The 20,643-nt window shown below is 36.1% G+C and overlaps 1 long non-coding RNA gene across 2 annotated transcripts in view; it reads left to right on the plus strand.

Annotated features, from left to right (window-relative positions):
• Positions 1-20,643, plus strand: part of LOC116588367 — a 249,992-nt gene that overhangs the window by 172,856 nt on the left and 56,493 nt on the right. The window contains exon 4 of one of the 2 annotated variants that reach the window (XR_004284915.1): positions 16,311-17,154. The exons of the other annotated variant lie outside the window; for it this stretch is intronic. This is a non-coding gene — a long non-coding RNA (uncharacterized LOC116588367). Of the gene's footprint in view, positions 1-16,310; positions 17,155-20,643 lie in introns of those variants that run through there. 2 annotated transcript variants of the gene reach the window in all.

Consider the following 20,643-nt stretch of genomic DNA (forward strand, 5'->3'; position numbering starts at 1 on the left):
TGCCGGGTTTAACCTTGCAAAGGACATCTGGTCATGCAGCAGAGAATCACCCAGTACCTTTCCAATATCCCTTCAGTCAAGCAGTCAACAAGTTATTTACTGAGCTGTTGCTGATGTGCCCAACACAGGGCTAATATGATAGAGTTGGCTGCTCTTAAGCTCAATGCATCAATTAAATAGCACTTTGCATGATTTTGACTTGGCGTACTTCGAAGGACAATATTTTTCAAGGCCACTGTGAACTCAGTAATGGGAAGCTTACCCGGTAATTAATTTTACATGGAATCATGCGTTTTGGCCTGATCCTCACTGTAGGCTTTGAGGCTGTCTACACAAAACATCCAGGACCAAATTCTGTCCTCAGATGTTCAAAGACCATGTCCATCTGGTCTTTACATTTTATGACTGAAACTGAATACACAGAAAGCAACTGAATGAGAAAGACATTTTTCTCAATGTGAAGTTTTGAATAGTTCATTGCACTGAAGATTGAGGGCCAAGAGTGTAGTGGGAGTGAAAATGACCACCAGGAGTTTGTGACAATTTTTGCTGATGTTTTGGCATCAAAATACCTTATCCTTTGTGACTCAGTCTTCACTTGAAATAAAAAGAGATGGATGAAACCTTTGGATAAGGGACTTCCTGTAATTCAGTCCATCAAATCATACTGCTTAGGTAGTGGGCCTGATGACTCGTTACCAAGGGGGACTGGTTGCCTGGCAGGAGTGGCAATACAGGGGTATAACCATATCCTGAACTTGAACATATTTATATTTGTAAAAACTACATTTACCTAAAATTCAAATTCACCTGGGCATCCTATATTTTTATTTGTTAAATCTGGCATTTCTAAATCAGGACCTTCCATCTATTGGTTACTTTCAGTCCAAGAAAGAATTTTGTGTGTTTTTGCAGGATTGTAGATTCCAACTTGCATAGCTATGTGCATTACTCAAAACTCACCTCACAGTAGAAGGTCAGGCTCTTGGATAAAGCTTGGATGGAAAACTTCCTGGGAATAAGCTTTAGGGGTAGCATTGCATACTGGTTAAGAAAATGAGTTTGGAGTCAGGGGCATGAGTTTGAATCTGGGCTCTGCTGCCACTAGTTATGTGACTTGGGGCAAGTTAGTTAACTTTCCTGTACGTTAGCTTTTTAATTCATGAAGTGGGCATGATAGCATCTAACTTAAAGTTGTTGTAAAAAATAAAAATGTATGTTATATGTAAAGTGCTCAGCACATCAAAATGTAACTAATATATAAACATTAGTTATTACTATTTATAAGACCCACATAATTTCTGGGAAATTATGGAAATCCCATGTGGGTTTGGATCCCAGAACCCTGGGATCGTGACCTGAGTTGAAGACAGACAATCAATTGAGTCACCTAGGTATCCCTATTTTTAAATTTATTTTAAAAATTAATCTTAGATGGCTTACATGTAATATTAAACATAAGTCACCTATTTTTAATTAATTCAGTATATAAAAGGGATACTTAATTATATGTTCCTGAGCATTTATCTGTTTAATTAAGCAATGTCATACATATTTTAATTACATGACATTGTACATAGACCCACTGAAGTCTATGTCACTCAATTTTGGTCAACTTCTATTGCAATATTACACTAGTGGAATGCTCCATGACAAAGATCCAGGGTAAGGTAGGAATTTAAAAAATTAATTTAGACATACATAAAGCAATCATAAGAGTAAGTGACTTCACTAAGTCCAGGTAAATTTTAGATTCAGCAACCTGTTATCTCCTGCTTGAAGAAATTGCCAAGAAAATCTGTGATGACTCTAATATCAATGTGGGATCAGAAAAAAATGTGAGACGAGTTCCCAAGCTTTTCATGAGAGTGGACTAAAAATTTGCAGAGTAAGAAAACTCTAGACATTTTAGATAATGTCACAAGTTTAATTCAATATGATCATGTCATTAAATTGAACAGTATAAATATAATTTAGAATTCTATCTTTAGTCTATGTAGGGGGACTCATTCTACTCAATTGTTTAGTTTTTAATAAGCCAGACATAGTGACTTTTTTCAGCTTCATTTGAAACATAAATGGAAATGAAGATATAATTTCATTTACATAGAAATGAAATTATATCCAGTTACACAGTGATTGCCAACTGAAATTGGGAAAAAATAAGACATTTCAAAGGAAAAGAAAATTTTGAAGAGGATCTACTTAAAATGTATAGCCAGTTTGATGCCTGCATGGTTGAGGCAGGGTTTTTGGCCTGTGGCACACTTGTGATTATTTGGGTGAGTAAGAACTTCAGTTCTAACACATATTTTCAGCAATGGTGTTTGCTAAGAACTCTGCAGCATTGTGGGGTGACATGTTCAAGTCCTGAGACTTCCCAGGGAAAACTTTAGTGATGATGCTTCCAAGATGGGACTAGATTTCCCTGCGCAGAAAATCTTCAAATACCAAGTCCCATCTAATCATGGAAGAGATACAGTTGCTGGCATTGAGAATCTAACCACTTAAAAAGTAGTAAGGTTGAGATCCATGCATATGAAAAAACAAATACCACATAGAAGGGCTCACTGAGTGTTTGCCTGTTTTCATGGTTTTCATGGCCTTTATCTTTTGCCTCCTAGGATTATGTCTTCCACTGTAATTACTTTCAGTGCTTTCACTAAGAGGTACCTGATTTGCTTCAACCCAGTTCTTGAAAAGGAAACAATGACAAAAAGCCTAACATAGATAGGTAAATTTCTTTGAGGACCTTTGAGGCAGAAATGTGGCCTATTTTTAAGTGCCAAGAGAGCAAAGGATGACTACTTAGCGAATTCCATGTTTGTTTGTTTTTGTGTGTTGTGTTGTTTGGAATGGACTGCGAAGTTTTTTTTTATTAATTATTTTTATTAATATATAATGTATTATTTGCCCCAGGAGGTACAGGTTGGACTGCAAAGTTTTAAGCAAGCTGTTATTGCTTATACCAGGATAACTGTAGCAACCTAACTATTCAGTCTTATCAAGATTCATAGAAAATAAAGATGATTCCTTATCTGCTGATACTCTCTGGGAAATTTAGATGAGTTCCATCATTTAATTTCTTTTTTGAAAGCTCATGGAAACTATATAGACATTTGTTTGTGATCCAGTACTTAAGCTTGTGCTTTCATAAGCAAATACAAAGAATATGGCCAAAGCAAGAGGCAAATGTTGTAGACTAGACAGCAAGAGACAAGAGCAATGTTGGACTTTTAGCAGATTCAGAAGGAGCAAAAAATTTCATACATGTATTGAGTGAAAAACTCCAGGAAATGGCCATCTTAACCCAGTACATTTCTTATAGTTAAAATAAGAATGTTAGGGAACATCTATTTTGTTCTATTCTCCAGGACAATGCTATATTGTATCAGCCTAGTCAACAAATCTTTTAATAATCATAAAATATCTGGAATACTTTTCTTTTGGGATAAAGTATATCAAATTTTTGTACTATTTTAACCAACAAAAAGAAGATTAAGTGCATTTTATTTACCTTAATTCATAAATTTGCATTGGTAATAAAATTTGGATTTGAAACAATCTTTTCTTTTAATTTCTAAACAACTTTCCTTTTTTCCTACAACCCTCTTCGTTTATGAGGTCAAGTTTGAAACAGAAGACCTGAACTAACAGGCCTTTTCAGTGTGGTCTTGGAAGGGGTGGCATTAGGGATGTATATTACAAGAGACTGTGGAGTAAAAGATAATTAGAAAGAATTGCTTAGCAAATGGAAATTGAGGGGAGTGGAACTAAATGTAATATATTTAGTCTAAAGGAAAATTATGCCAATGCCAATCAAAGACTCCATAGGAGTCTTTTATTTGTATGTTTTGTGTTTATAATAAAGTCATACTGGATCAAGAAAAAGAAGAGAGTGAAGAAAATGTGAGAATTGGCATTGTCATATACTAAAACCTAAAGCTTTAATAATAAATACTGTGATATTGGCCCAAGAATAGAATAATGAAATGGAATGGAAATCTTAGACTGACTCCGATAGCTATAAAATGTTAATATATGATAAATACAAGCTTCTAAACAATGAGAAAGTACAGATCATTAGTTCATGGCACTGGGATAATTAACATTTGGAAAATAAGAAAGTTCTAAAGCCTCATTCCATATATCAAAATAAAATCCAAATGGGGAATTATATGAAAGGAATAAAAATGCAAGCAAATGAGAAGAACAATGACTGGATATTTTGGTGAGGAATTTCTCTGAAAAATAACACCTTTCTTGCCCCCCAAAGTGAAGAAAAATACAAATTATATCTCCCAAACTTCCATAAAACAATACTTATCAAACACAAAATTAACAAATGACAAACCAGTAAATGTTAATGACACATAACAAAGAATTCGTAGCCTTAATACATAAGCCAGCCATTTTCCTCTTAACGTCTAACATTCTTTCCCCTCAGTCTAACCCACTGTCTAGCACAATGTAGACAATAAAAATTTGTTGAATGAACAAATGAATTACTGAAAACATAAATATCCAAATAGAAAAATATAGGTAAAGAATTTGGAAAGACCACTGCAAAAGGAGTATAATGATTCATAAATATATAAGAATCTCTAACCTTACTAGTAATAAAAGAAATGCAAATTAAAATGCTATAACATTGTCTGTCTCTTAAGTTAGCCAAAGTTGATATAGTTAATAGTGTCTGAAGAGAATAATGAACTTGATTGTGGAATTATAAATTGTTATAACCTAGAGATTTTGTTATATGTATCAAAAACTTTAAAACATCTTTGTCTTTTTTTTATTATGTTATGTTAGTCACCATACAGTACATCATTAGTTTTTGATGTAGTGTTCCATGACTCATTGTTTGCGTATAACACACAGTGCTCCATGCAGTCCATGCCCTCTTTAACACTTATCACCAGGGTCACCCATTCCCTCACCCACCTCCCTTCTAAAATTCTCAGTTTGTTTCCTGGAGTCCATAGTCTCTCCTGGTTCATCTCCCACTGTGATTACTCCCCTTTATTTTTCCCTTCCTTCTGTTAATGTCCTCCATGCTATTCCTTATGTTCCACAAATAAGTGAAACCATATGATAGTTGTGTTTCTCTGCTTGACTTATTTCACTTAGCATAATCCTCTCCAGTTCTATCCAAGTTGATGCAAATGGGAGGTATTCATCCTTCCTAATGGCTGAGTAATATTCCATTGTGTATATGGACCACATCTTCTTTATCCATTTGTCTGCCGAAGGGCATCTTGTCTCTTTGTCTTTTGATTAAGAAATGTATCAGCAATATTCAAGAAGATTAAAAATAAAGGTACATATTACTTTATTATTATTTAATTAAAATTGGATTTTGTTCATAATGTAGGATTATTTACATTAATTGCAACGAAGGTATAAGACAAAATAAGAAGCAGCCACTAAAATTGTGTTTTAAAGATTATTTAGTGACATGAGGAAATGATTAGGACAGAATGTGAAAAGAGCAAGTTAAAAATATTCTCATTCTTTTTTTTTTTAATGATTTTATTTATTTATTTGACAGAGAGAAATCACAAGTAGACAGAGAGGCAGGCAGAGATATAGAGAGGGAAGCAGGCTCCCTGCTGAGCAGAGAGCCTGATGTGGGACTCTATCCCAGGACCCTGAGATCATGATCTGAGCCGAAGGCAGCGGCTTAACCCACTGAGCCACCCAGGTGCCCCAAAAATATTCTCATTCTTGTGTGTTTTTTCCCCTGGGTGTTTATCATATCATAAAAATAATTTATAAGTCAATTCTGTTCTGTGCATCTGAGATCCAAAGGGGTTGGGAAGCAACATGTGCGCTCTTGTCCTAACTCCTTTTTAAAAAGTGTATATATATTTCATAGAGAAAGATCTTTGGGGAATTCATTTAAACAGTAGTAGTTGTTACCTCTATGTGGTGGGATCAATGATGATGTTTGTCTTTTTGGTACTATGATGTGTTTAAAAAATAATCTTGTAATAAAGTTGCATCGTGTTTACAGAAGAAAAAAAAAGTATTTTAAATATAAAGTTAAACAATTTGAAGTTGCCTGAGTGCTGAGTGGAAGGTGTCAAAATCTTCCAGTGAGATGAAGGGAACCGCAGAGACAGAGGTCCATTTCTCCAGAAATGTGGGAGACTGGGTGGAGGCAGCCTTCCTAGGTATTCTGCAGTGAGAAAGCATGGCTGTTGTGGAACAGGGCAAGAGAGACAGTCAGTAGGGTAGGAAGTTTTCTGTTCAGCATCAGTCCAGGCTCCAGGTTCCCTAAGCCTCTTGTAAGGACCTGGGGAATAGGGCAGGGGCAAAATGAGGGAAGTTTGGGAGCCATGGGAATGCAATTCTTCTCAAGCAGCCTGGCCCAGGTGGAGGAACCAAATACCATGGAGTGGATTGAAGAGTGTCCACCCACCCAAAAACACATGTCCATCTGGAACATCTGAATGGAAATAGTTTTTGCAGATCTAATTAGTTAAACATCTTGATGATACAGTCAAGGCTTGTGTCTTTATAGAGAAAAGAGGGAGATTCTGTCACAGAGGTACACAGGGAAGAAGACCATGTGAAGATGGAGCAGAGACTGGAGTTATCTAGCCACAAAACAAGGAGAACCTGGAACCACCAGAAGCTAGAAAAACCAAGGAAAGACTCTCCTCTAGAGCTTTCCAAGAAAGGACCATTCTGCTGACACCTTGATTTTGAACTTCTGGACTCCAGAACTGTGAGAGAATACATTTCACAAGTTTAAAACCACCTGGATTGTATTGATTAGTTTTGGTGGTCTCAGGAAACAAATACACTCTGGTGAGATGATGAAGCCAGGTGAAATCCAGAAGAGTAAGGAAAACTCCTGATATCCTTGGTGGTGAAGTCCCTCATGACTACAGTTCTGTCCAAGACTCTTGCTCTGCATCAGTGTCCAGTGTTTGTGGCACTTCATTTATATGACCTTCTTTAAGTTATGAGTCTTGCACTGAGTGGTGGTTTCATAGAGAGGGTTAAACTAGGCAGCACAGAGATTGCCCTCTATAGTATTTTGGCAATGGGAGCAATGGTTTTCCTGTTGATTTTGGTAAAGAGTTTCTAATGTGGCCTTTAAGAGGAGGTAAAGGGGAAATCTCTGAGAGATTTTTGCCTTTACCGAACTGGGCTGTGAAATGGGAATTTTGAGATCCAATAGCCTCTTCCAAAGCTCTCTGACAAAGGTTGGCAGGAGAAAAAGCCCAACCCTCCAGTGAATGTTAAAAGATACACTTCCAGGGGCACCTGGGTGGCTCAGTGGGTTAAGCCACTGCCTTCGGCTCAGGTCATGATCTCAGGGTCCTGGGATCGAGTCCCGTATCGGGCTCTCTGCTCAGCAGGGAGCCTGCTTCCCTCTCTCTCACTCTCTGCCTGCCTCTCAGCCTACTTGTGATCTCTCTCTGTCGAATAAATAAAATCTTAAAAAAAAATACACTCCCATGCAATTCTTTAATAATTCAGAGATAAGAATGACTTATAGGAACTCCCATTTCTCTGTGATTACTCTTCACAAAGGAAAATTCCCAAGCAAGACCTGCTATATACTTTCACTGGATTAACAATTCAAGAAATAGGAGATTTCAGAAAATTTGATGTCCATATTTAGGATTCATCAACTTAAAGAAATCTTAGTATGAACATTGTTTATAGTATAACAGGGAACAATATGATCTCATAACTTTGCAGTGGTAGTCACTGATGCTGAATGGATCCTGCTACTAGTAGTTTATTTATGGCTGTGCTATAATCTTAAACAGAACACAGAAAAGCAGCTACTCTTATTTAGTTACTAGGCATAAGCACAAAGGTTTAGGAGCTTTTCGGGCATTATTCATTGACAATAATCTGTAGCCTGTTATGAACAATGCTGCATGCTGTGCAAATATAGCAAGACTGCCTTCATAAATAATGCCAGAAATACTAGCTGTGCCATGGCAGTTAGAATATATTGAAGGCAAGTTAATGTGTGAGGCCCCCGGGTTTGCTTAATTGTATGGACCCACTTAGCCTAGGCAAGTGAAAAAGAGTGCCTTAGCTCAATGCAAATTTTGGAGTCTATCATACAGCCCTTCTCCCCGCTGCCTTCCAGGCTTAAGATAGATCTTTCTAATAATGGTGCAATTTCCTTGACTCTCACTGAATTTTATCTTCTTACAATATACACTATTGTCCTTATTTTCTCTTTTTGTAAGAATAGAAATTTTGTGTTTTCCCTTCTTGTAATTATCCTCAACCAGCAATAGAAATAGATTTTTAGCCTGTCCAGATATGTCAACATCTGCTTATTTTTAGGCTGTTTAAATGCATAGGTGGTAGGAGTATAAAACCTTTGCTCAATGCATGCAAAGTAGCATTACTCACCCCCTCAAGCCATAGCCCTAAGATGGGAGAATGAGATATAAGATTCTGGGGAATCCTTTCCAGAATGTGACCATGCAGCATATTTGAAAGATAAGAGGTTTCCATAAGATCACCGAAGACAAGGGCGACTTGTTGCAGATCACTCAAAATGACAATGTGGTAGGCAAAATAATTGGCCCATCACAAGATGTTCATGCCCTAATCCCTGGAACCTTATGAATATGTTATATTACATGGCAAAAGAATATTGTAGATGTGACTAAATTAAGAAATTTTAGATGAGATTATTCTGAATTATCCAAATAGGCCCATAAAATCACAGGAGAGGCAGGAGATTTAGTGTCAGAATGATACAGCATGATAGAGATTCAACTGGCCACTGCAAGTGTTGAAGATGGGAGGGGGCTATGAGCCAGGGAATGCAGGCAGCCTCTACAAGCTGGAAAAGGCGAAGTAATAGATTCTTCCCTAGAATTCCCAGAATGAATATAGCCCTTTCAATATAGCCCCATGAGACTCATTAGATTTCCAGAACTAACAGATCTCCAGAACTACAAAATAATAGCTGTTGTTGTTTTAAGTCAAGTTTGTGGTACTCTATTTACAGCAGTGATAGGAAACTAATACAGAACAAATAATAAATAATTTATACTGTCACCTTTATAAGAAGGTGACCAAGTTCACTCACTGAGTTACATTGAGAAAATATTTACTGAATGCCCACTAGGTACCAAGCATTGTGCTTTGGCATTGGTGGCATATGACCATTTATTTATTCTCAAAATATTTAGTGCCTATTAGGCACTGTTCCAGAGGGTACACAGAGGAGTAAGATGGATAAGATCCCTGCTTTCACATAGGTTATGCATTTGTATAGGAGAAAGCAGATAAGGACAAGTAAATGAATAAAACCATTGCAAGTTGTTACAGAGAAAATTAAACTTGGCTAGGTGACAGAGATTAATTTGGGAAAAGCTCCTTCAGGTCAGCTGGACAGGGAGACCCTGTCTGAGAAGGAGGAGATGACATTTGAGCTGAGACCCAAAAAGCAAGAAATTGAAGGCCTTATTAAGCTTAGATGTGGACAGAGGATGTTAAAGAAAAGGTAAAAGCCTCAAGACAGACTTGAATTTTGCCAAGTGTGGGTGACTGAACTGGGCATGTGAACAGAGAGCTGTGTGAATGAAGAGATGGTTGTGGAGAGACAGATCACTCGGAGCTTTCTGGGCTGTGATCAAGAAGATGGATTTTATTCTAAGAGAAATGGAAACCCAGTGGAGGTATTTCAGCATGAGTGTCATGAGCTAATGAATGTTAGTTTATTAGATGACCTTGACATAATTAAAGGCTTTTGTAGTATTATTCAAATGCTGACCTTAAAGGGAATTTAGAGATCAAATAGCTCAATTCTTTCTTCTTAAAGAAAACCGATGCCTACCTGGGGTCAACACTTGTCTGGAACACAAATCTGTCTCTTGTCATTAGTTCATATGCTTTTTACCATTACCACCCACCACCAATACACAAATTTACTAGTCTTTATTCAGTACTGATCTTCCCCTTTTTTCCTCTTTTTAAGTGAAATCACTCAGGAACCAAGATTTATTGTACACATAATGAAAGAATTGTCACAACTCGTGGAGCTGGACTTGGAAATTGGTGGAAAAACTCCATGAGAAATAGACCCTGTACTGTGTTCTTTGTGACCTTCTATTCATGAATGGTTTATTCTAGGTCATTCATATTGTTTTATTAAATAAGTTATTTCTAGTAACAGCCTGCCTAACCTTTGATTTTTTTCTTTTTACTTGCCAAAGAGAAAAAGATTAGCACTGAAAGTTGGATGCTTGGCAGTTGCTAGGCACCAAGCAGACACTCAGGAAGTGGCCATGAAACACAAGACGATTTAAAAATAAACAACCATTTTAATCTTTAACCACAATTCCAGAGAAGCAGATTAAGTTATCTGATTACTGGTATTCTCTAGACATTTAATAAAAGAAATGGGATAATACTTTCGAACTTTCTGTGTTCTAACTGTTGTGTCTACTTAATATAGTTGTTAATATGTTTGTCAGGTTCACTAAATTTATAATGCTCAGGTTTAGTGGCTGGAATCATGGACAGTTGTTTGCAAAGCAAAGTAAAATTGATGCCATTTATTTTATTTATTTTTTTTAAAAAGATTTTATTTATTTGACAGAAAGAGATCACAAGAAGAGAGAAAGAGGGCGGGGGAGAGGAGGAAGCAGGGTCCCTGCCTAGCAGAGAGCCCGATGCGGGACTCGATCCCAGGACGCTGGGATCATGACCTGAGCATGAAGGCAGAGGCTTAACCCACTGAGCCACCCAGGCAGCCCCAAATTGATGCCATTTAAATGTCAGTGAAGTTAGGTGGAGGGTTTCTTTAAAGAGACCCTTGTAATCTGAGTAGAAATGGAGTAAATAACTTATTCATTCCATTATCTCTGGTGTTCTTTTCTACCTTCAGGGAGAGCTTCATGCTCAGAACTTCACCCTTCTGACCCTCTGAACTAGTTAACTCAGACCTTGAGATGTCAGCAGCTATAGTCCCTTTCTTTCAAATCATTCTCTTTGCATTCATTACTTCCCTGAGAGAAAGGCACAACCTCTCCCCTAAGCTCTGTGGAGCCCTAGTAATCTCTGTCATAAATAATGTCAGTTTTGTGTGCTAAATTCTGAACCTACAGTCATAAACTGCAACAATGAATGAGATAGACCTAACTCTATCAGGAAGGGCAATGATCTGATAATGTGTTACTTTGCAGAATTAGCAACATAGATTGATGATACAAGGCAGAAATATTCAGTGATTGAAAGCACAGCCTCTAAAACCAGGCTGCATAGATTTGAATCATGCTTGCCATTTATAAGTTATAAACCTTACACAAGGGACTTCTTCCCGTTTTTTCATCTTTAAGAAGGGAAAATGATGGTGACTACTTCATTGTTACTAAGATTATTAAAAAGGCTGATGTTTGTAAAGCTTCTAGAAGAATTCCTAACATAGTAGATATTATGTAAATTATTTGATTAAAAAAGTAAAATCCAGAGCTTTCATCAAAATTATCTTTCATTAAAAAAATCTTTAATCAGATCTTAGTATTTTGTCCCCTTTCTTTTCCCATTTTTTATACTAGATTTGGAAAAAGGAACTATTTGTTTTCAAAAGGCAGACTTTATGAATAAAGAAGTAAATATATCATTCCTATTTATAGCAAGTCAATTTTTGCTTTGCACAGTTCCCATATGCATGAATTTCAGCTACCATGGTTTATTAATACCAGTCCTCTAGCAACGTGGTTCAAATTTCTATCTCTATAGCATATGAACCGAATAAGTGCATATGGTACAAATTTCCTGCTAGCTCTTCAGTCTACTATCATTATGCCAATAACAGATGTGCATTATGAACAGGAACAAATCGTGTCACTTTTAGAATTTGTCTGTGATTGGTCACTGCACATCTGTTATTCAGTTCACATACAGACAGCAAAGCGTGTAGTTGTGTTGTTTCCTTGTCTCTGAGTGATAGACCTAAAGTGACATTTTACACAAATGGATAATTAACAGAACGAATTTGCCAACAATGATGAGAGTACAGTGAAAAGATAAGTGATAGCAAATTGAATTAACACAAATGGAACTATAGAAGAAATGGCCAACTGTGGGAATGCTGGCATTAGCCCATTTGATAGACTGTAGACACGCAGTTGGAGAAACTTAGTGAAAATACTTAGTGAAAAAATTTGGTGAACGTACCAAAACACATGAGGAAAGTGATTGTGACAAAAAGATAAAGCTGTCCTAGAAAAGGTAACTTCTTCACAGTAAAAGAACTCTCAGAGTTGTTGCACAATATTGAAAGCACAAAGGCTAAAATGTTTGAAGCTGATCAAAATGTAGAAAACTCTATGACAATTCCCCAAAGCAGGAAAGATACTCCTTTGTATCTTAAGTTATACAACTACAAGGAGAACCCAAGTACTGTTCAAACTGTTCCTGATGAAAGTACAGATAAATAATTTTAATTCTCAATGGCTGAAATATTTTAAATTAACAAACACTAAGTAAATATTATTTTTACACTTTTTTTTTACATTTTCCTTTATTTGTACACTAAAAGAGTTTTAAAGGTTTGACAAATATCTTTAAAGGTCATGGAATAATTGTAATTTTTCTCACCAGTTAAGATTACTCTGTATGGTCTCATCTTACATGGCCATTTCTGTGGTCCTACATTACCACGCAAAATGAGGACTACCTGTACTATTTTGGGGGCAATCCTAATCGAATAAAAGAAGTAGGAAAGATCATCTGAGAAAAATTATTATGCCGTTTGGGCAAGAGCCTTGAAAACAAACTTTTTTTCAAACACAGTAAATTATACTATCCTTGGGATGTTTTTTGATCCAACTTTAATCACCATTAAATAGTGTCACAAAACTTCATCTGCTTGGATTATTCAGAACCAAGGATTCTCTAAATAGATCAAAATACCTGAAGTCTGCATTCTCATTTCCTGGCCCTATATTTTTCACAGGGAAGGAGTCTTTTTCCTTCAGCAGTTCAAGAGAGCGTGTCATTGGACATAAATTATATGCTCAATATAGAACTTGAATTGTGTAAGATCTCACACTAAAGGGCACTGAATGTCAACGTTCATCTGAAATAACACAGAAAGCATTATAGTCATTTTATCTAACTTGAGAAAGAACACAAAATTTAAAGTTCTCTAAGTAAGTATCAATTTTATTTTGATATTTATAGACTCCTGAGGTTCTTAAATTGAAAATAAGCCTAAATAGTTTGGTCATCTGTTTCCTATCCATTTAAATGTAACACATTGTATTTAAGAGTTTCTGCACATTTTAAGGATTACTTATATGCCAGTATCCTTAAGAGTGTTCCTTCTTAATTCAGGATCTTGTAATATTAACCCTGAACTTTTCCGATTGAGGCCCAATGAAAGAAAGATTTCCTCTGCATTTCTTGGAACAGAGCCTCCACTTCTATATCCTCTCTGAGAGAAAGAGATAGTATTAGAGTCATAAGAATATCTTCGTGATTATTACTCTTCAAGTGGTAAGTGATCAGTAAAATTTAGAGGAATCAGAGGATTCTGATGGAATCTTGGCTCTGGTTATTGACACTTGTTGCTCATATCCTCTTTTCCTGATACTTTCCCCTGGGAAGAGTCTCAAGGTTAGTTCCAGTCACACTTTGGCCTCATGTCACTTGAATTGTCAAAAGTCAGTTAAAAATTATCAGAGTATTCTACATTCTAAAACATAAAAAACACATGGGAAATGTCTATAATTGCAAATAGCTCTCAATCATAACATGTCCATTTCCAATCAGAGGAAGGGAAATGCAATAAAATATATTCTAGCATAAATTTAGTAGGCAAAACCAAAAATGTCTACATCATGTCTTGTTAGTAGTAGTGTGGAAAACCAGTCTTCCACAATTATTTGCTTCTGAGAGTGTAAACTAGTATATACTTATATATAGGAGGATACACCTGTATAAACATCATTTTAGCAGTGTCCATCGGAAGTCAAAATGGGGGACACTTTTTAGTTATTAACTTCACTTCTTGGACTTATCTAACATCTTGAATATTTTTGAAATGATGTGTGTATAAGAACATTCACTAAAGAATCATTTATAATACTAAACAATTGACGGTACCATGTAACAAGATATTAAAAATTACATTTCTATTAAGGTGCCAATAAAATGAGCTTTAAATACTAAGATAGTTCTAAAATGGATTTCCTTTTGCAAGGCTTACAAAGATAAAATGTTATAGAAATGGTTTGGGACCTATTAAACCAGGTGAAGGATTTACAAGGAAGGATCAGAGACTGGAGAGAAAACCTACAAGGGAATTATTTCTAAAGGGAGAAGAAGAGATATGATAGCATTCTAAAGTGGGTGCCACAGAGAGGACTACACAGAAATGTGTTCCTTGAAGTTAAATGTTACAGAGAACTTGGTGCCTGGTCATGCCTAAGAAAACTCAAGTGCCTTGTGGTCATACATTGAAATGGCTGTGTTGGAGTCAGACAGAAATCTGTTTGTTAGAGCAAGGCATCAGTATTTCTTATAGACAGATGTAGCCTGCAGGGTAGTGGATGTAATAGGTGAAATAATGGTCTTTTAAAGATGTCTATGTCATAATCCATGGTACCTGTGAAGATATTAAGTTACATGGAAGGGAATTAAAGTTGCAGGTAGAATTGATGCTGGTGATCATCTGACCTTGAGGTAGGGAGATTATCTTGGATTATCCTGAACCCAATGTAGTAGAGAGTTTAGATTCAAGAGTGTGCTGAAATATAATGAGCCTCTGTCAAAAGGGAGGGAGAATTTGGAGTATGCCTGGGTGTGTGCTACTTAGCTGACCCCATCTACCAAGATTTGTGTGAGAATCCCAGGAAGAAGAGGAAGTAATAGCGCACACAGCCACACAGCTTGCTGTGAGAGAAAGGCATTCCTTCGCTTTAGCAAGGTGACTTGTTTGTGTCAAGAAGAAAAGACAAGGAAGCAGCAGTGATTTTAGAGTAGTTAGGAGCAGGAGCAGGAGAAACCATCGGGAACTATGCAGTGCACAAAAGCCCATGGCAGGTAGCAGAAAGCATTAGGGTGGCAAGATGCAACTGTGACACCACAGACAGGAGAGACAGAGGAGAAAGAAGGACATGATAACAGGAGTGGCTTTGACAAAGGAGTACCATTGGTCACCCCAAATCAAGGGATTCATCCACCAAGACATTCAGAAGCACATGAACAAAACCCATTTGACCTTCCTTTGTGAGTCTGGGGAAACTGACTCATGGAAGAGAGGATATGGCCTTCGGAAACTCTGCTGGAAAAGGTGGAGTTTTAAAAAAATAATGTTTTTTAAACAATTTTGAGCATTCTTCAAATCTAAAATAAATAAATAAATATATATATATATATATATTTCAAATATAAGTAAAATTAAAACCAATTCAGACTTTAGAAAATGAACTCTTGTTTTACTTTTCTCTTCCTTATCAAGAAAAATTTCACATTAGAAAGAGTAGAGTCACTGCGGTTATGAAAAACACCAAATAACAATAGGGGTGAAGAGATGATTACACCATATTTCTTTCATTATAAAAAGTTGCTGATATGTTTGTGGAGCCATTATAAATTATCTTTGAAAACTTATGGAAAGTAGAGGAAGTTCCTCAGAATTTTTTCTTTATCTCAGTTTTCTTTTCAAGTTTTCTAAAAGGAAGAAGGTTTATTCTGGGGTCATATCTGTGATTTCAATGTTTAACGTTCTTTCAAAAAGGATTATGATTATAAGGATGCTTTGGGATCACAAAAAGCTAACATGGTTTCACCAAGATTATGTAATGTGACTTGATACTCTTGAGAAGAGTATATTTGTAAAAGGTATATAAACTTCTTCATGAAAAAGATGGTGAAATATGACTTTAATCATAGTAATACAACAGCTGCCCACAGACTAGGTATTTGGCCCTGTGCTTTTCAACTTTTTTATCTATAAATTGCATGAAGACAAAGACAGCCTATTTATCCAATTTTAAATGATGCAAACATAGGGTGAAATGATAAGTTAAAAATTAATGAGATGCAATGCAACAGAATTGAATATTAATTACCATATCTATATTTAGAACAATAAATGCAACGAACAGATTTGGGGAACTTTAATATAAGGAAAATCAATGTAAAATTTTAGTTAGCTAAAGCAAATTGAGTGGATGTGGATAATGAAAAGATTTATGAAATTTTGTTTTCCATGAGTGAAAATTAAGGGTGCAGAATGAGAAGAGCTCACTGTTCTCTGAAGAATACAAACCCTAACAAAATGTTGAATTCCATTTTAACAGGTTTTGCAAAGACATGGACACATTAGAGCATAATTATTGAAGAATGTCCAGAATCAGAGAAATTAACCTGGAAAATAGAAAACTCTGGTAACCTACAATAGCTGCACTTAAATACTTAAGAGATGGTCATGAGGAAGAAGTATTAGATTTATTCTCTAGATTTCCTATTGGGAAAAATGGCAACATGGTTGTGAGTTGATTGCTAGGACCTGAGGTGGTGAGAGATGAGGCTGGAGAGTACAGAGGGTCAAAGGCACAAAGAAGTTGCCATACTAAGAGAGTGAATAAGGAGAAAATATAGAAGGGCTGTATGCAGTGGAAAAACAGGAGCAAGTTTGTATTTTTGGAGGGTCTTTGGTTGCACTGGGAAAGCAGAGGCTGACATCGAAAGATGTTGGGAGGAGGGTGCTCCCTATGAAAGGGGTCCAGATAGGATAACCTCAAGACATTTAGATTTTAACTACAAATGTACAACTTTGGAGAAAATCAAAGCACTGCTTAATTGCTTTTCCATAATTATCCTGTGGTCACAATTGCTCTTACAATTTACAGAAAGGCAAGGTTTATATTTCCTTGAGAAAATTTAAAAATTCTAGTCTAGAAATAGCTCACACAGAAATACAGTGAATGAGAAAAAGGAACACTGTAATAAATTATAAACTGGAATTTAATTAGCAGGGAAAACTAAGCATAAAGCAATTCAAAATAGGCTTGCTTGAGGCAGGCTTTGGTTTCTGAAGCGTTAGAAAATAAGCTTACTCATACACAGAAAAAAAATGTGGCATTGAAATATTGTTACCATCATCATCATCGTCATCGACTAGAACCTAAATCCATAAACCTCCATGAGAACTACCAACAGGTCTTTTTTTTTTTTTTTTTCCTCTTGAGTAGTTTACAATAAAAACTGAAGAGATGGCAGGTTTAGAACAGCCAAGGCTGTTTCTCTTTATTGGATCTGTTTGTTACTTGCTGTAAGGAAAACTGAATTGTAGAAACTAAAATACTAAATTTTGTTAAATAGGGTCTACACTTCATTTCTCAACTAAAATCACATTGCTGTTAGCTTGTACTAACTTCATTTTCTTTATTAGCTTTATTAGTAATATTAATTAGCTAAATTAGTAATAGTGAATGCCTACATATGTGTGATTTTTCATAAGCCTTTCATTTTTATAAGCCAGCAAGGGCCTGGTTCAGCCAATATTTGTATACCCTACAGAGATAGAATGGCATAGTAGAATGAGGACTAGATTAATAGGTCCAACTAAATGGAGTCATGGTTAAGCATGCATACTCTGAAATCAAAGTGTGGTCAAATCTTGATTCCACTCTTTACAAAGGTATGTGACTTTGTATGAATTATTCAGTCTTTCTGCGTGATACTATTTTTCTACCAAATGAGCTTATTGAGTATGTCATAGGATTGCTAAAAGGTTAAAACAGTTGAAATAACTAAAGACTTAGTGTATGGTGTATGGTGTATGGTAGATAGTCAAATGATGTTAGCTATTATTCTTAGTGCTGGCTGTGGCTGAAGTAGTTTTTATGAAGATCAAGATCATTAACTTCTTGGGATTCAGTTTCCTCATCTCTAAAATGAAGGCATTAGGCTAGATGCTAGCAAATGATCCTTCCAGATCTCCTTAGTTAATAGAATCATAATTTCTTTTTAATATCTTCATTTATCAGTTACATATTGAGTACCTATTATGTACAAGGAATTATGCCTTGGAATAATGCATTATATGAACATTTTATTGACCTTCAAGAATTTACAAAATCAAAAGGAGATGAGACATAAAGATGTAATCCCTATTAGGCTCTATGGGGTAACTTTTGTGTGCTTCATACTATGTATAAAGTTCAAAGACAGCAAGAATGGGAAATCAGACAAAGGAGCATTTAGGTAGAGGCTATATGGAGAGCCAACATATGAAGGTAAGAAAGCACAATGTATTTAAGAATGGGGCATACAACAATTTAATGGTGAAGATTTCCTATAGTAAGAGTAGATGACCAGGTAGGAGAGGAAATTTGTGCCACATTGTAGAGCATACTGAACGCCTATTTGGGAACCATGCATCATTCTGTAAGCAAAGAAAAAAAAAAGCTATTAAAGACTTCAGAGCAGAATCAAGGTCCTGGTAAGAGGAGAGAGAAAAGAATGCTGGATAAGGAAGAGAGAGAGAGTAAGAGCATCGTACGAGGTAGTAAAAATACTCTTGACCTGGTGACTGCTATCCTTCTCATTAACGTCCTTTACATTTAGCACTCCCTTGGATCTCTAGTCAATCCTAGTTTTTATGAACACCTTTTCTTCTCTCCTCTGATATTCCAGCAGGGTAAGGTCTCCTTTCCAAAGATCTGAACTTTCCATCACTCTCTTTCCCTTTATGACACTAGTGAGAAGTGGGAAAACTGGCAGCATGCATCTTTGCTTTTGCAACTGTTCCTACATCTGATGATGTACATTAAGGAACATTTACCTCTATGAGACTTATGCTTTATCCAGCCACCTACAATTGTGTTTAGGTGCTAATACAAGTAAATTCAGACTTTTTCCTCCCTGGGGCTTTTTCTTTGAAGGCTTCTCTGCTCTTCTGCTCTGGAGAACTCAGTTGGGCAAAGTAGAGATGTCATGATCTTTCCCTTTTCCTCAAACTCTTATACATAGCCAGATTCTGCACAGTCCTCTCTCCAGTGTCCTCCCTTGTCCTACTACGCCTATCAGATATCCAGAGATGAAGACACACAGCAACAAAAGAAACATCTTGCTTCAAATCTTACCAAAACTAAGAACATGCCGGAGGAGGAAGAGATTTGGTAATCCCCTGATTCTTTCCTCCCAGAGATTCCACTTGGCCAACCCTGAGCATGGGTTTGCTGAGCATTGCTGCAGAGGTTCATTTAGGTCCTTGATAGACCTTCCGTATCTGTATTTCCTGAGGAGATTAGAGTGAAAATTCAGGGTGAATGGAGCATGAACTTTGGAATTGACAAACCTGTTTGAATTCAGATTTTAGATTATCATTTACTGGTAGCAAATACTTCTCTACACTTCTGTTTTCTCATCTGTAAATGGGCATATACCACGTGATGGGGTTGTTTTGAAAACTCAATGAAAGGCTATAAACAACAACCCAAAATACTATGTAATGGAAGCTCATTAAATTCTACCCTCCCCACTTCCTATAATGATGGCCTCTTCCCCCAGTTCTCACACAGTTGGTGCTCTGTGGTTGGCTTATTACCAATTCAAACCTGTGGCAGAAAAGAAACTATTATCAGTTATTTTGATAATTTCCTGAAATATACTATCTTTAATAGTAAAATAAAATGTTTTATTCTTTATTTAAAATGCTTTAAGCATTTTATGCTTTTGAAATACTTTTAAATGCTTTAGAAATCAAAACATTGTCATAACCGCTTACATAACCCCTTTTCTGCCTGATCTATCCATTCTTTAGAAGCTGTCTCCCCAGACATGTCTTTTTTCTTGACCTTTCTTCCTACCTCTGGTAAAATCAGCATTCCTCTGAAACCTCTTTGAACCAAGCACATACCTCTATTTCAACATATGCCTCAAGATAGTATAATTGTGTATGATATATCTGCCTTCCTTCCTGGACTAAGAACTCCTTATGGGATGTCCTTTGACATTGGTCCTTCCTCTTGAGCCCATTATGCCCTTTTCTAACACAGACTAAGCATTCAGTGTCTCCATAGCATCCCCATGGCTTCTAAGTGCTCTTCTACAACAATCCCTGTATTGTCATAATCTTTTAGAAGTTTCTTCATGTTTCTGATCATTCTACATTCATCCACCTTAAAATGTTTCTGTCCTGTGACCCAATCCTAATAGCTAAGCTATGTAAATAGCAAGTAGCTCATACAATGAAACAATCCGTGCCAAAGTGTTATCAGGCATGTATTTGAAATTCACCTTATATGTAATACATGGTATATAATAATATTTGCCTTAAAATGTAACCACTGAAGTCTCCATCAGACATTGTACTTGGCTAATAAGACTCTTTCCCTCTTAAATGTCATCATATATTATGGGGCTAGCTCTGGAACCAAATTGCCTCATATTACATTTCTATTACTTTTTGATTGTATCATCTTGGGCAAGTTAGTTAACTTCTCTGTGCTACATATACAAAGTGAGTGTGTATAATATATATATATATATACACATATATATATACACATACATATATATAGATATATATCTATATTATACACATACATATATATAGATAGATATATGTATAGATATATATCTATATTATACACACATATATACACAGGGGATAAAAGAGAAGTT

Source organism: Mustela erminea, chromosome 4 (assembly GCF_009829155.1).
Source record: "Mustela erminea isolate mMusErm1 chromosome 4, mMusErm1.Pri, whole genome shotgun sequence".
Lineage (NCBI taxonomy): Eukaryota > Metazoa > Chordata > Mammalia > Carnivora > Mustelidae > Mustela > Mustela erminea.